We start from the raw sequence: 14,376 nt of genomic DNA, 5'->3' as shown, positions 1-14,376 counted from the left end.
GAGGGCTTCAGGGTAAAGGTCTGTTGTCTCGATCTCTGGTTTAGTCCATTGCTGCCAGCAGAACAATGGTTTCACATTTCAACAGTGAGACGCAATGGTAGGGCGGCCGCTGAGCCCCACGAGCCTGCCCAACGATTTCCTGGGAGTCAATAGGAGGCGGACCCCGGAGTTAACTGTGTAGTGTTTTGGCAAGTTCTGACATACGTGTCTAAAGAGTCAGACCAACACAGGAATAAAAAAAAAAATCCCAGCCGGACTCTCGTTAGCGGTCAAAGGTCACGGCACACAGCAGACAGTGGGAAATATTATAATTCTGATCATTTATCAGCACATATCCATATGTATAAAAACAAAGCTGACACTGTGAGACTTGATCAGAGGTGTGACCATCACAGCAGAGGGCTTTGTGTCAAAGTCACTGAGGATCAAACAGAAACACATGAAGCAGATTTTCCTGTTCTGGCTTTTTATAGCAGATAACCTTCAAAATATTCTGCAGTCGATCAAAAACTGAAGCAAACCCATGATCAACATGTAAACATGAACCTGATGCTGCTGAAGTGAAGCAAAGTTATAGGGTTTGATTACAGACACAGCTGAGAGTTTGTAACTGTCGTAATCATTTTAAAAGGTTTAAATTTCTTCAGTATTGAACAGCAGAAATGAGACTTTGTTTTCGGAGGCCGACAGCAGTGAACACAACAGCAGACTGGTGCGTAATAAGCAGTGAATAATGCAAAAAAAAAAGTTTTGAAGGTAGAGAGCTGTGCAGGAAGTAAATGTCAAAGTCAGAGAGAATTCATGATGATGTTCACCAAACGTAAAGCGTAATTTGGATCTTCTTTTGCTGCTGGTTGGGTCAGTTTTGGTTGGAGACAGATGAAACCTGCAGCTTCAGGATCTGTGAGCTGTCCACTTTCAGCCCCGACGGCGTGTACGTGTACGTGCCGTCAAGTGACGATCCACGCTCTGTGTTTCCATCTTTGTGTGTTTAGCTGCTCTCATTTACTGTTTTATCTGTTTGGTTGTTGTTAAAATACTTTTGGGAGCATTAACCTGAGATTCTGGCAAAATACATTAATATTAAAAATCGATTCAGGATTGAATGAATCAACATTGCTTTATTCAAATTAAAAAGATTTAAATAGGAAAATCCATTTTTTTACACCCGCCTCTAATGCTGGGTAATGTCAGCTGGTCCATGTGCCGCTGGTTGTGAGGCTCAGGGAGCGTCTACAAAGTGCAACACTGATAGAACATCATCCATAAATATTGAGTAATAACTGGACTCTCATGCAGCGAGACTCAAATGCCTTTAAACATCAGCTTATCCTGCTGATCCAAGTCCAACACTGAATTTGTAAAAACATGTTTGTCAATCATTTTGTTTGGTTTCTGAGGAAAATGATTCAATAACTTGCTGCTAATACACAAACATTTCATCATATTTCCTCATAACCCTTTTTTGTCTGAACATTTGAATCCCATTTGAATTTTCAATAAAGGATCCACAGAGTTTGGTGACAATAATGACAGTAGATGCTTGTGTGAAAGTGAGTTTTTTTCTCTTGTTGTGTATGTTTGAATCTCCTTCCTGTTGGCTTCAGCTGTTTGGAGTTTCCATTTTCTAAACTTCTACATTCTGAACCTTCTTCAGCTCTGAACAGATGATGAAACACTGAATGAGCTCACACTTTGTCTAATAAACTTACATCTTTCATTCTTTATACAGATTGATGGACTGTAGTTTGTCAGAGATCAGCTGTGATTATCTGGCAGCAGCACTGAAGTCCAACCCCTCCCATCTGAGAGAGCTGGACCTGAGTGACAACAACAACCTGCAGGATCCAGGAGTGAAGCATCTGTGTGGCTTTCTGGAGAGTCCAGGATGCAGACTTGAAACTCTGAGGTCAGTCAGCATGTTTTAGTTGTGCTGAGATGAATATGATGTGAAAGTTGTGCTGACACTAAACTGCAGACATCAGGCTGATATTATACTGATTCACATTGAGGATCTTCATGGTAAAGTCTGTTTTCTTCTTCTCTGGTTTAGTCCATTGACTGTAGCAGAACAATGTTCACATTTCAAACCTTCAAAGAAGAAGACAAATCCTCCACTGGATAATTCACTGTTAAACTCTCAAACTCTTCATTCCACCTTAAAGTCTGTCTGACACTGAAATCCAAAGCAAAATGTCTGTTTGCTTTACAGACAGCAGTCCAACACAAACATACACACATCATCCAAAACACAGTCCAACATCCAAAGCTCCTCCACTGCCAGCATGAATGATGGGGAAGAGAAGGAGGAACACTCTGACATTCAGGGTTAGAATGAGTTTCATGAAGCAGACTGTGAAGATCAAAGCTGCATTAGAAAGCTTACATGAATGAATGAGTGGACAGAGGTGGACAGAGATCATCTGATGCACTTCAAAGCTCTTCAAAGGCTTTAAATCAGCACATTTCTCATTATTCTTTATCAACTCTGTTAGGTTTCTGTTGGGTCTGTGTTTCCACAAGCCCCGCTAATTCTAGAGACTTATTCATCATGAAGAAAACAAGACAGTCGATCGATCGATTATTTGCGCAAGGGAGGCCTCGTCTGTGTCCACCACGAAAATGACCCCCAGATCTGACCTCCTCCTGCTACCTTTTATTGAGAGACAGTTCACACAAAACACGTCAGAACAAAGCCACGCCCCCTTGGTTCTAAGACAAAGCATTGTATGTATATGTGTGAACTTCTGTAAGAATGTGTTTGTGTGTGTGTGTGTGTGTGTGTGTGTGTGTGTGTGTGTGTGTGTGTGTGTGTGTGTGTGTGTCAGACCTACTGACCAAAGGGTCGTAAACGCAGGAAGCTTACATCAAAAGCACAAGGATGTGTCTGTGATAAAAGACTACAGCCCCCCACCTAGAACCTCGAGAATCTGGGGGGAAGGACAGTGGAATTTCTTTCATCATAGTTAAAACAATGTACAAATTGTAAACATAAAAATGACAAACATTTAACAATTCACTCTAACAGTTTCTATTAAAGGTTGTAATTTGTATATGAAAAAGTGCTTTGGCTCAGCAGGGATCAGCTTACAGGTAGAATACAGCTGCTGGATGGGATTAGCATGTCATAGCTATCTACCAAAATGCTAACCATCTATGGATCATTTTTGCTAACTGTTTATTCAGCTTAGGCTCACAGGGCTGGAGCCTGTGCCCTAGCTGTCATAGGGCAAGAGGCGTGGTCCACCTGCACAGGTGAGCAGTCCATCACAGGGCCAACAGAGAGAGATAGAGAAGCACTCTCTCACATCCACACCTACAGCCAATTTAGAAGCACCAATGAACCTAAGCAGCATTTCATTGGACTGTGGAAGAACATCCAACCTCCACAGAAAGGCCAACAAGCTTCAACCTACAACCTTCTTGCTTTAAGGCACTAGTGCTAACCACTTTTCCCCATTTCAGCCCAAGTCCTGCATCTTCCTGTTTCTGACTCCAGGCCAGCTCCACTAACACTTTCTCATTAGACACTGCCACCTAGTGGAGGAAGTCTTAGTTCCATTTGAAGCTTCAGATTACAGTTAGTTCCTTTAAAAAGAGGTGGAGGTGGTGGGGCCACAGCACCATCATCACTGAGTGCCATAGGACACTTAATCTTTGTTTCCATATGCTGGGAACTTCCTGTTGTTCCAAGGAGGACTGGAAAATGTGTGAAAATCTCCCAGTCAGTTCCTCACAGCACACTTCAATCATTTCCCTCTCACAGCATCGGGACCAGGGCTTTTTCTCTCTTTGGTCCCACTAAGAGATTTCCACACAAACACCTCATCAGTGGGACTCTCAGAGCCACCAGCCCTTTGCTACAATCACGAAGCTCTTCATTGAAATCAATGATATCAAAGCTGGAATCAAATGAGTCCAAGTCTTCTGCTGATTCAGCATCACATTCATCTTTGGTCCTTGTTCTGCATCCCCACCATGGACTTCATTCCTTTCCAAGCCAGCCTTGAGTGTCCTTTATTCAGCTCATCCTCTGCTTTACTTTTACACCTGATTTTAGCTGCTTTATCTCTCTTTGAACACGTTTCTGTGTGAATAAGATAAAGGTCTAATCATCTCTTAGTTTACTCAGATCGGACAGAGTGTATATTTGTTAATAATTTGAATCATTTTGGATAAGGATAAGTGTAAGATAATGGGGAATTTCAGTAAATCTTACGCTAAACAACTTTATAATTTGTTTAGCGTAAGATTTACAGTTAAATTGTATTTTCTTGCCTTATTTAATTTTTACGTACTGTTCCTTTATTACACGGTAACTGTGCACAGGGGAAGCGTTCGCGACTGGCAGTGTGGAGTAACGGGGCTTTAACTAGCTGTGGAGTAAAACAGTTTTCTTACCGTGTTTGCAGTGTACAGGAACATTCAAATGGATCACTGTATTTCAAAACTGTGGAAATAAATGTTTGCCTGTTTGTTTTTCAACTACAAGCGGACTTTGTGGATTATGTTCAACTGCACTAAGACACGCGTACGGCCCGACTACCAGCTAGTGCTTCTGCGATATTACTGTGCCTCAATCTTTTTCTTCTCTCCCTCATAACAAGACAGCTCCTTCTGCCTGAGAAGTATAGAGTATAGAGTCTTTGGTCCAGACTGGAACAACTGTGTGCCCAGTTTGAGCTCTCTTCAGTCCTGTGACCTGACAGACCCAGAGGGGCGATCACATCACATTTAGAAGCTCCCCTAATGGAGCCACAACACATGTCCAATACTTAGTCTGTCTTGTTGGACCAACTGGAAGAAATGATTCAAGGACTTAGTCACAGAACAGAGATTCAAATCTCCAAAATCCAACTGGCTGCATCGGGGCATATAGTCTGAAACTCTGCACAGTTTCCTGTTTGAAGCTGCTTCCTGTTAGCTTCAGCTGTTTGGAGTTTCCATTTTCTAAACTTCTACATTCTGAACCTTCTTCAGCTCTGAACAGATGATGAAACACTGAATGATTTCAAGCTCACACTTTGTCTAATAAACTTACATCTTTCATTCTTTATACAGATTGATGGAGTGTAATTTGTCAGAGATCAGCTGTGATTATCTGGCAGCAGCGCTGAAGTCCATCCCCTCCCATCTGAGAGAGCTGGAACTGTGGGGAAACAACCTGAAGGATCCAGATGTGAAGCAGCTGTGGGATCTTCAGCAGAGTCCAGACTACAGACTGGAGGAACTGGGGTCAGTAGAGTGATGGAGTGAGTGGGTGGTGCTGTCAGCAGTATTGTACTAAACACAGTCAGTATGAAACAAAGATCCAGTGTTTCCTGTAAAGCTGCAGCTTCTCAGTGAAGCTGTGAGAGGAGAATGGTGACAGGCTTCAGGATTGGACACAAACACTTCCTGTTTCTGAAGTTTATGGTCACCATAGTAACGGGTAACACGCTCTGATCAAACACTGTCAACAGCCAATCAGCTCTCTGAACAAAGCAGCACGCAGACCAATGACTGCATTTATTTCCAAGTTTAAAGCAGTGAAGAACACAGTGTGTAGGTGAGGAAGAATTTAGTGAGAGCAGATGTTTGGATTCCTCCAGTTAACAGCTGGAACCGTCCATCTGGATTGTTGGGCTTGTTGTTGGGGTTCCTACAGAGCTCAGAGTGGACACACCAAGGTTCTTCTAATGAATGAAAGTCCAAACTCAAACTAGGAGTGAAAAAACATTTTCATCAACTTCAATAAAAATCCAAAGATTAGAAAAAGTGAAGCAACAATGAGTCCTAGTACAGTCCCAGCACTGAAGTCCCTGCTGCTCTTTATACTGGATGTGCTGCATCACTGACTGACAGCTGATGAAGATTATCTGGAAACACTTGTTTATCTCCTCTGCTCTTCCTTCTTCTCTCTGCAGGTGGAGGTGATGATGGTAAACAGGACGGTGTGTGTGCTGAGGGAGGAGGAGCTGTGTCCTGATGATCCAGAGAGGTTGAAGCAGCAGCAGCTTGTGTGTAGAGATGCTCTGACTGGGCCATGTTACTGGGAGGTGGAGAGGAGAGCTTCATCCAGCAGTGACTGACAGAGGAATAAGCAGAAGTGCAGATGACTGTCAGTGCTGCAGAGTGAACTGCTCTGAGAACAGCTCCACTATCAGACACAATGTAGAGTCCAGCATCATCCCTGTGTGTCCCTCTGGATCTGACAGAGGATCATCAGTGTACCTGGACTGCTCTGCTGCTGCTCTGTCCTTCTACAGTCTCTGCACAGTCTCTGTCTGACTCTGGCTTCAGATCCTCCTGGATCAAACTCACCTGGAAAGACTTTCAAACATCACTCAATAGATTTGAATACAGAATATATTTGATATATACTGTAGATGTACTTTAGAGTTGCAGTTTGTCACTTGTAAATACAGTCTGTGAGCAACTATGAGCTGAAAGATCTTTCTAGAAATACGAAATGTTTTCACTCTTCTGTTGCTTTTTCATATATTTCCACAACATTAATATTGATCCCACCTGTCTCACCTGTTTCATGCTTTTATACATAAAACCGGACTCGTGTGATTTGAGGCTGCTGTGGTTGCTGTGCTGCACGTCTTCATTTAGATAACAGAGTTATCTAGTGGTTCAGAGGGAGAACTGCAGGAGGTGGAGCTGTGTTTTAGCATGGAAAACTTTTTATCTTTTAGGCGCAGATACAAATATGACAAGTATCAGTGTAAGATACAAAAGGTCAAATCAGTTAGCAGAGGGAACTGTGATCACACAGCAATGTAAGAATAGAAACATAACAGTGAATCTGGACATGTATACAGATGGAAGCAAACAAACAGGATGTAACAGTACATTAAAGCCACAAATGGGAAGAAAACAACCCCAAAGGAAAATATATTTGATCTCAGGAATCCAAATCAGATACTTTAGAGCAGGGATCGACAACCCTGGGCATGCGTGTCACAGCTTGCACGTGAAGGGTTAACTGATGGCACGATCATAGCTGCACTGGCCATCGGGCATACCGATGGTGATTTTTGTTTTTATGGGGGGAAAATGATGGTTTTTTTGTTTTTTTGTGTTTTATTGTAACGGTATAAACGATGAAAGGTGGTGGATTGGCCACACTGTAAGAAATATACATAAAAATTACCGTTAATAACTGTAAAATGGCAACAGTAAAATCAGTAAACAGCAAACATTGAATCAAAAAGAGTAATTGATTGTAATATGGACATTACATTTCTGTAAATTGAAAAACAGTGATTTGCTTTGGTGCCGCTTCTTAATGACGGTATCTTAGCTAACAACCCCAACTACCAGATTCAACTTGTAATTGGCTAAAAATAACTTAGCCTACCGGTGAGAGGGACATTGCTAGCTGTCAGTTTTTTCAAGAAATGTTGAAAGTTGCACATTCAGACACTTCAAAAGCTTCAGGAGCATCAGCACCACGTAAATACACGGATACATCCGGATACTCGAGTCAGAATTCACAATGGGTTTTTGGGACTTTCTTGCGTATGGACCAATGTTTTCATTTCTGAGCAAACCAGAAAGCTTTAATGAGCAGCTGGATTTGTGTCGCATTAACTGGCTGGACACAGAGGACATCGAAATGCAGCTGATTGAACTGAAAAGCTCGACTCTGTGGGGGTCAAAGTTTGCAGAACTACGAACGCAGCTGGAATCCACAGCTGTGCGTGTTCATGGAGCTGCATTTTCACCTGCTGGACATCACTACCTGACAAGTTTAACTGTCTTGAGAACATTGCAGAGGCCTTATTGACACTATTTGGCTCTACATATCTGTGTGAGCAGATTTTCTCTCACATGAAGAGTGTCTTCAGGTCTGAATGCTGGACACTCGGAGACCTGTGTCTCTGAGTGGGAGACCAGAGATCACATTAACATGTGTGTCTCTGTATTAACAAACATGCCATATTGGCCCAGTTAACTTTTCTTATCATTGTTGTGAGGAGGCCATAAATAGCATTTGTATTTTCTGTTGTACAGTTCATTTGCTGTTATGGATAAAAAGTATTTTTTTGTTTCAAAATAGTTGAAAACTATTCGCTGATAGCTGCCAACATCTGCGCACAAATATAATTCTATAAAGTGGTTCTATATAGTGTGTAACTGTTAATATAGAGCGTTATTAAATTTATTGCAAATGCAATCATATGGCACACTGACCTCTGAGGAAATTTTAGATGGCACTCGTCATCAGAAAGGTTGCCGACCTAAACCAGGGGGTTTAGAGTATCATAGAGTTTTTGTGGTTTGTTTTCTTTAAGTAATTTCACAGATTTTCTCTATAATTTCAATTCCTTGAATAAAACAACAAACTTAGAGGATGATTTTGTAATCCGACTTTATGTGTGAAAGATTTGACTAAACATAAAACAATCTTCCAACTCAGTCGTCATTCTTATCTTGTGAAATCAAACCAAATGTTCTGTTGTTTCTAAATCAGGGATTGATGAAATCTTTGGTTTCATTCATTTATGAACATGTTCTCATTCATATTAAATCGTAGTCTAAGTCATTCTTTAGAGGGATAAATGTCATTCATTATCTTCAAATGTGTTTCTGTTGTTTTGGGGGGAAGTTTGAAGTCCATTGTTCAAAGTCTGTTAATGAAACTTTATGAAGTTTATGTTGGATGTTTTTCCTATTTTGTATTTGTTTGAATTATTATGTATTTTTAACTCTTTCTGCCATGATGCCAGGTCTCTCTTGAAAACAAAATTTTTAATCTCAATTAAATTTGCACCTGGAGAAATAAAGGATGATAATAATAATTTTGTCTTCAGGGAATCATTTCTCTGTAAAACAGCTTCTTCTGAAACTCTTGTTACATTTCTTGTTTATTGTTTGCTGGTTTTAGAAAAATGTCATCGTCTCTGTGTGAACTTAAACTCTACATGTGGTGTCAGCTATAATACGAGCTCTAGAGTCTAATAACGATGCTTTTATTATTGTCTGGTATCCAACCTAACCCTGGGCCTCTGGCTGAATGTGAAACACCAGCAGATGTTAAAAACTGTCTGGGTTACACATGCATCACGTCGTGTGCTTCCTAACATGGATATGATTGGAATCTGGGCCTGTTCAACCGGTGCTGGTATCATTGTTGTTTCTGAGACTTTCCGAATCTTTACTGGATAAAAACGTAGCAACTGATGGATTTAACATTTAGCGCTCAGACTGTCCCAGAAAATCCATCTTTCAGATGGATGATTTTCATTGGGACTGGCTTTCTTCTGTATCTGATGATTTTAAGGCACGCTGCTTGTTTTTAAAACTAACTCAAATTATTTAAAGCCTCACACGCCTTGATTCTAAACACCCAGATAAATCTTCTCTTATTGACCTTTTTTTAACTAATATGCTGCATAAGTTTTCCACATCTGCAGTTTTTGCCAATGACCTGAATGATCACTGCATAGTTGGTGCTGTGAGAAACACTAAAATCTCACGCTCCGAGCTCCGCATCAGTTTTAACTGGGGTCGTATTAAACATGCTGACAATGTCAGTTTGGGAATATTTACAGGAGAGTTGTATCTACTTTGTGGACAGACACGCCCCTTTTTGCCAGGTCAGGGTGAAAGGTCGGGACAGGCCTGGTTTGGTTCAGTACCGGCTGACCTCCTACATGAGAGAAACCAGGCCTGGGCAGGAAGTCTGGCTCTGATGCTGATTGGCTACGTTTTCATTAGCTGTGTAATTGGATTACTGCCTCCATCATCAAGATCCAATGTGACTATTTTTTACTTTAACAAGTGACAGTACAAACGACCGTAGGAGGTTTTGGCAAACTATAAAGTGTCTCTGCCAGCTGTGACTCCTCAGAGCTACCTCCTCACTTAAATATCGACTCCACTCCTGTGTCAGACAAAACTGAAATGTTGCTTTAACAAACACTTTGTTGCTTCTTGTTCTTTGTTCAGCACAGTATCTGATGGTAAACCTCATGCACACAACTCTGCTCGTAGTTCCTGGTTACTGATACCTTTTCCTTTACACCTGTCACAGTAGAAGAGGTTTGTAAGGCTTTGAATAGCCCCAACACCAGAAACACGGCCCGTCCTCACAATCGTTCTCCTTCCTAACAAAAGCATCGGGATACAAACCATAATGCAAAGTAATATAAGAACTGAAAATGCTGGGTCAAAATGACCCAGAACCGTGACAAAAGCCCAGAGTTCAGTTTGGTCTTGAATTCTTTTAGTTTCTTCTCCACGTTCAATGACCGATTTACTTTTTGGTCCTTTGTGAGATGAATTTCCAAATATCTTATTTCTGATTTAACAGGAATGTTACAGAAATCTTTTTCTAGTTTATCATTTATGGAAAAGAGTTTATAGTTATTAGGATTTAATGTTAATGAAGATGTCTTGAAGAGTTTTTACATTTTTCACTAGTTATTGGAACTTGATTTTTTTTATCTTGAAGATGACTGTTATAAAGAGTGTGTGTGTGTGTGTGTGTGTGTGTGTGTGTGAGAGTGAGAGAGAGAGAGAGAAAGCGCGAGAGGTTGCGTCTTGATTGAAATCAAGTAGTTAATAGTAAGTGACTGTCTGCTCCCGTATGGGATTAGAACGATGCCACCTTATCCCATAGTCCATGATGCGATTCCCATTTGTATATACGCAGCTAATCAACGTGGTTGACAGGATATGACAGCGTCCTTAGGTGCCGACACCGGTGTTTTAGCTAGCAAAGCGGCGTGGCTGATGTGGAGTGATACATCTCCTGTTGTCAGGCCTGCAGGTATCAGGCTGTTGTTCTCCTTTATCTCATAGTGGACAGAAATTATTTTTTGCAGTGGCACAAATAATTTGTGTGGCATCAGATTTGATGCAGAACAGCCGATTGTTCTGTAAATAGTTTGAAATGTTTATTTTAAAAACGCCTTGACTGCATTTTAGGTAAACAGCTGCAAAAAACTTTGTTGTTTGCATAACTCACATATCTCATAACTCAAACATCACAAAATCCAAACGCTGAACTGCACCTATGCCACAGAGCTTCATTCCAACACATCAAATTAATGACGTTCCTTTCAATAAACCTCGGACACACACAATTAACAGGAGTAACATCCCCACTAATCTGCCTGTTAAACCTAAATAACTCAGCCTAGTCTTCCGTACATACTGGCAATGGGTATTTATGTACCTCCATACCGTTACGTGTGAGGAAGACAAACTGTCTTAAACACAAACTGCAGCGGTACTCCCAAGCCAATGGCTTCAGCCGCCTGATGCACAATAACTAGAAAGCAAATCAGTACAAAGCCTAATGCAGGTGAAACTGCTGAAACCTAACAGGGGAATAAGACTCCTGATTGAAACCAGCTGTGTGAAGCCACAGGCTTACTCTAAAAGGCAACAGCGAACCATAAAACTCTCACCAATAAAACTATATATAAATAATCCAATAAAACCTACAAACTCTTCTGTTGACAAGTTGTTGTGGCTCCTCCAGCAAATGGCCGCAGCAGGCTAAACATGAGGACGCTGATGATGACAACAATAAACACATGAGATGGACTTCTGCACTATTTGCTCCTTTAATTCCACATGTTACTGTCCACTATACAAATCAGCACATCAAACTATTAAACAAATGCACAGACTGCACAAACAAAATGACTGCAACTCACAAAGAATTACACCAATTACTACACCAAACTACAACATCGGCCTATGGCATCAATTAGTGCATAAAACATACATCAAGTTACAGTCAAAAATGCATCAAAATGACTCAAGCTGGGGTCAACAGGTTTCCCCTCATGCTCACTCTACCTTTCTGCTCAACACGGCCACGAGTCACGCCCCACACCCGTGCACCAATACAAGGTGTGCATTTAAACCAACCCTCTTAATCCAAAACAAAAAGGAACAACTCATATGGCTCCTACACTTGTACTAAAGAACTCAGTCCTATATTTTAGGTTATTCTGAATAAATCGTTCATGCCCTCTCTTTGGAAAGAAGCTGTCGTGGTTCCTGGTCCTAAATCTAGTCATCCAAAAGTTCTAAACGACTTCAGGCTTGCTGCCCTCACCTCAGTCTTTGAAAAAAATCATCAGAAATGTGATTATGGAAGACACCGAACTTCAGCTTGATTCAATGCAGATTGCACATAAGCCCAATAGAGGAGTGGAGGACACGCTTTTGATTCTACTTCACCTGACTGTCAAACATGTAGAGAGTAAAGGACTTCAGTTCATCAATTTCTCTTCTGCTTTCAATAACACAGCCCCATATTTCAATCAAAAGACTTTTAGAACAGTTTGAAATCCGGACAAACCTGAGCAAGTGCAGTCATATAAATATCTTGCGGCCATTGAGTCTGTTTTATCATGAGAATGATGCAGGACAAAGTCTTATAAAAGCAGCTTTGTCCCTGCTGCCGTCACTAAACTTAATAACTAATAACTGTTTTTCTGATTTGATTCATCGCGTCTAATTTCCAAATATGTGTCTGTCAGGTTTAAATCGATGTGTGTGTTTGTGAAGGGATGACAAATGCTATTATTTTTCTGTAAAGCAAATTTACCTAAAAGTAAAGTAACCTTGATATGTCAGGATGTAGATGTCCCACCCAAAAACGTCATCCAGCCCTGAAACATCGGTACTGTTCAAGGCAGCATTGCTGTCCACACGTCCATCAGATTGTTAGAGGTGGCTGTCACGGATGTTGCAGTCTGCTCTCTGTTTCCATGAAACAACCACACTTGAAAGGATCATTAAAGCTACCTGTACTAAAGGAAGCTGAGAACATGGCAGATGTGGGACTGACTGTCATCAGACTGACGATTGTTCTTGAGCAGATCTACAGGTCAGCTGTTCCACATCATGTTTCTAGGATGGAGCCGTTTGGAATAATGCCGCCCTCTGCTGGACAGATACCATGTTGTCCCTGAGTCCTTCTGATCCTCAGCACTTTCTATCAGGAGACAACGCACTTTTGACGTTAACGCATTTGACGTTGTTCACTTGATGTTCTGAAGCCCAGTACGGACCTTAACACGGGCTCCATTTGGACATGTTAGATTAACTGTTTTTTAAGACAAGTTTCTTAAATTACATGACGGTGTGATTTTTATTTTGTGCTTTTAGTGCAGAGAGAGTCTCTGTGGAGGTTGGATGTTCTCCCCGTGTTTGTGTGGGTCCTCTCAGGGGACTCTGGCTTCTTCCCACAGTTCACAGACATTCAGGTAGTGGGGTTAGGTTAACTGGTGAATAAGTGTGAGTGTGAACGGTCATCTGTCTCCTCACCCTGTGTTAGCTGGGATCGACTCCAGCTCGTACATGCCCGTCAGGCACCATCCTCATACCTGTTCTGGTAAATCCAGTCCTGGAAGACACAGCTCACCTGGAATCTGTGTTCATGTTATAAAATGTTACATTTCATTAGAAGTTGGTTGTATTCCAGTTTTATGTTGCAGTTTTCACTTTTGAAAGGGAAGGTTAGTCCTGCTCAGTCAGATGCTGAATGCTCTCTTTCAGTACGTTGTTGTATTAAACGATGACTCAGCAGACGACACATTGTAGCCATGTTAAAAATCATGCAACAGACCCTTGGTCACGATGTCATTGTGGGGATGTCTAAAGGCTGGGTTCCTTCTAATAACCGTAACAAGTGTTTATGGCGCTCCTTGTGATGCTGGGTAAAAGTTCAGCCTCTGAGGACCTCGACGTGTTTGAAGTTATCGACAGGGTGCAAGGTCCACTTCAAAGGTGTTCTATGTTATATGTTGGTCAGGTTAATCAAAATGGAAACTGTTGAACATTTCAGAAGTTTACACAAACTTTCGTCTTTGCCAAAAGCACAGCATTACAAACAAGAGCGGAACTTAAAGTAAAGAATCGATCTCACCAGCCTAGTATTGATTCGATACCGATGGTAAAATCGTTATCAATGGTATCGATACAATCGATATTTGGATCGATCTGCCCACCACTATTGTTCACTCCATCAAAGAAAATCACAATAAACAGGATAAATAATTTGTATTTGTTTGTTTGTTTACTGACATACTTCTTTGGCCAACCTGCCCTCGAGTATGTGTCACACACCTGTTTACAGCCAGCATGGCGCCTGATGTGAAATCACTGAAAGAAAAGAAAACCTACAGCGTCCTCCTTAGGAGCCATTTGGCTCACAAATGGGACAACGACCTAAAAAAAGTGTGGTTGCCCAGTGACGGCACGGTGAGTTTTTTCTCATTTGGGGACCGATTGGAATTAGTTGCAGAGACCAGCTCATTACGTTGCTGGATGGGAGGCAACCTGTCTCCACGCAGTTGCAGGTTGATTGGCAAAGGTTTGCAAATAATCATTACCACTTACAAACGCAGACAGAATGGA

The sequence above is a fragment of the Simochromis diagramma genome, unplaced genomic scaffold (assembly GCF_900408965.1).
Source record: "Simochromis diagramma unplaced genomic scaffold, fSimDia1.1 OVJJ01000802.1, whole genome shotgun sequence".
NCBI lineage: Eukaryota > Metazoa > Chordata > Actinopteri > Cichliformes > Cichlidae > Simochromis > Simochromis diagramma.
Note: the sequence above shows the minus strand (reverse complement) of the source record.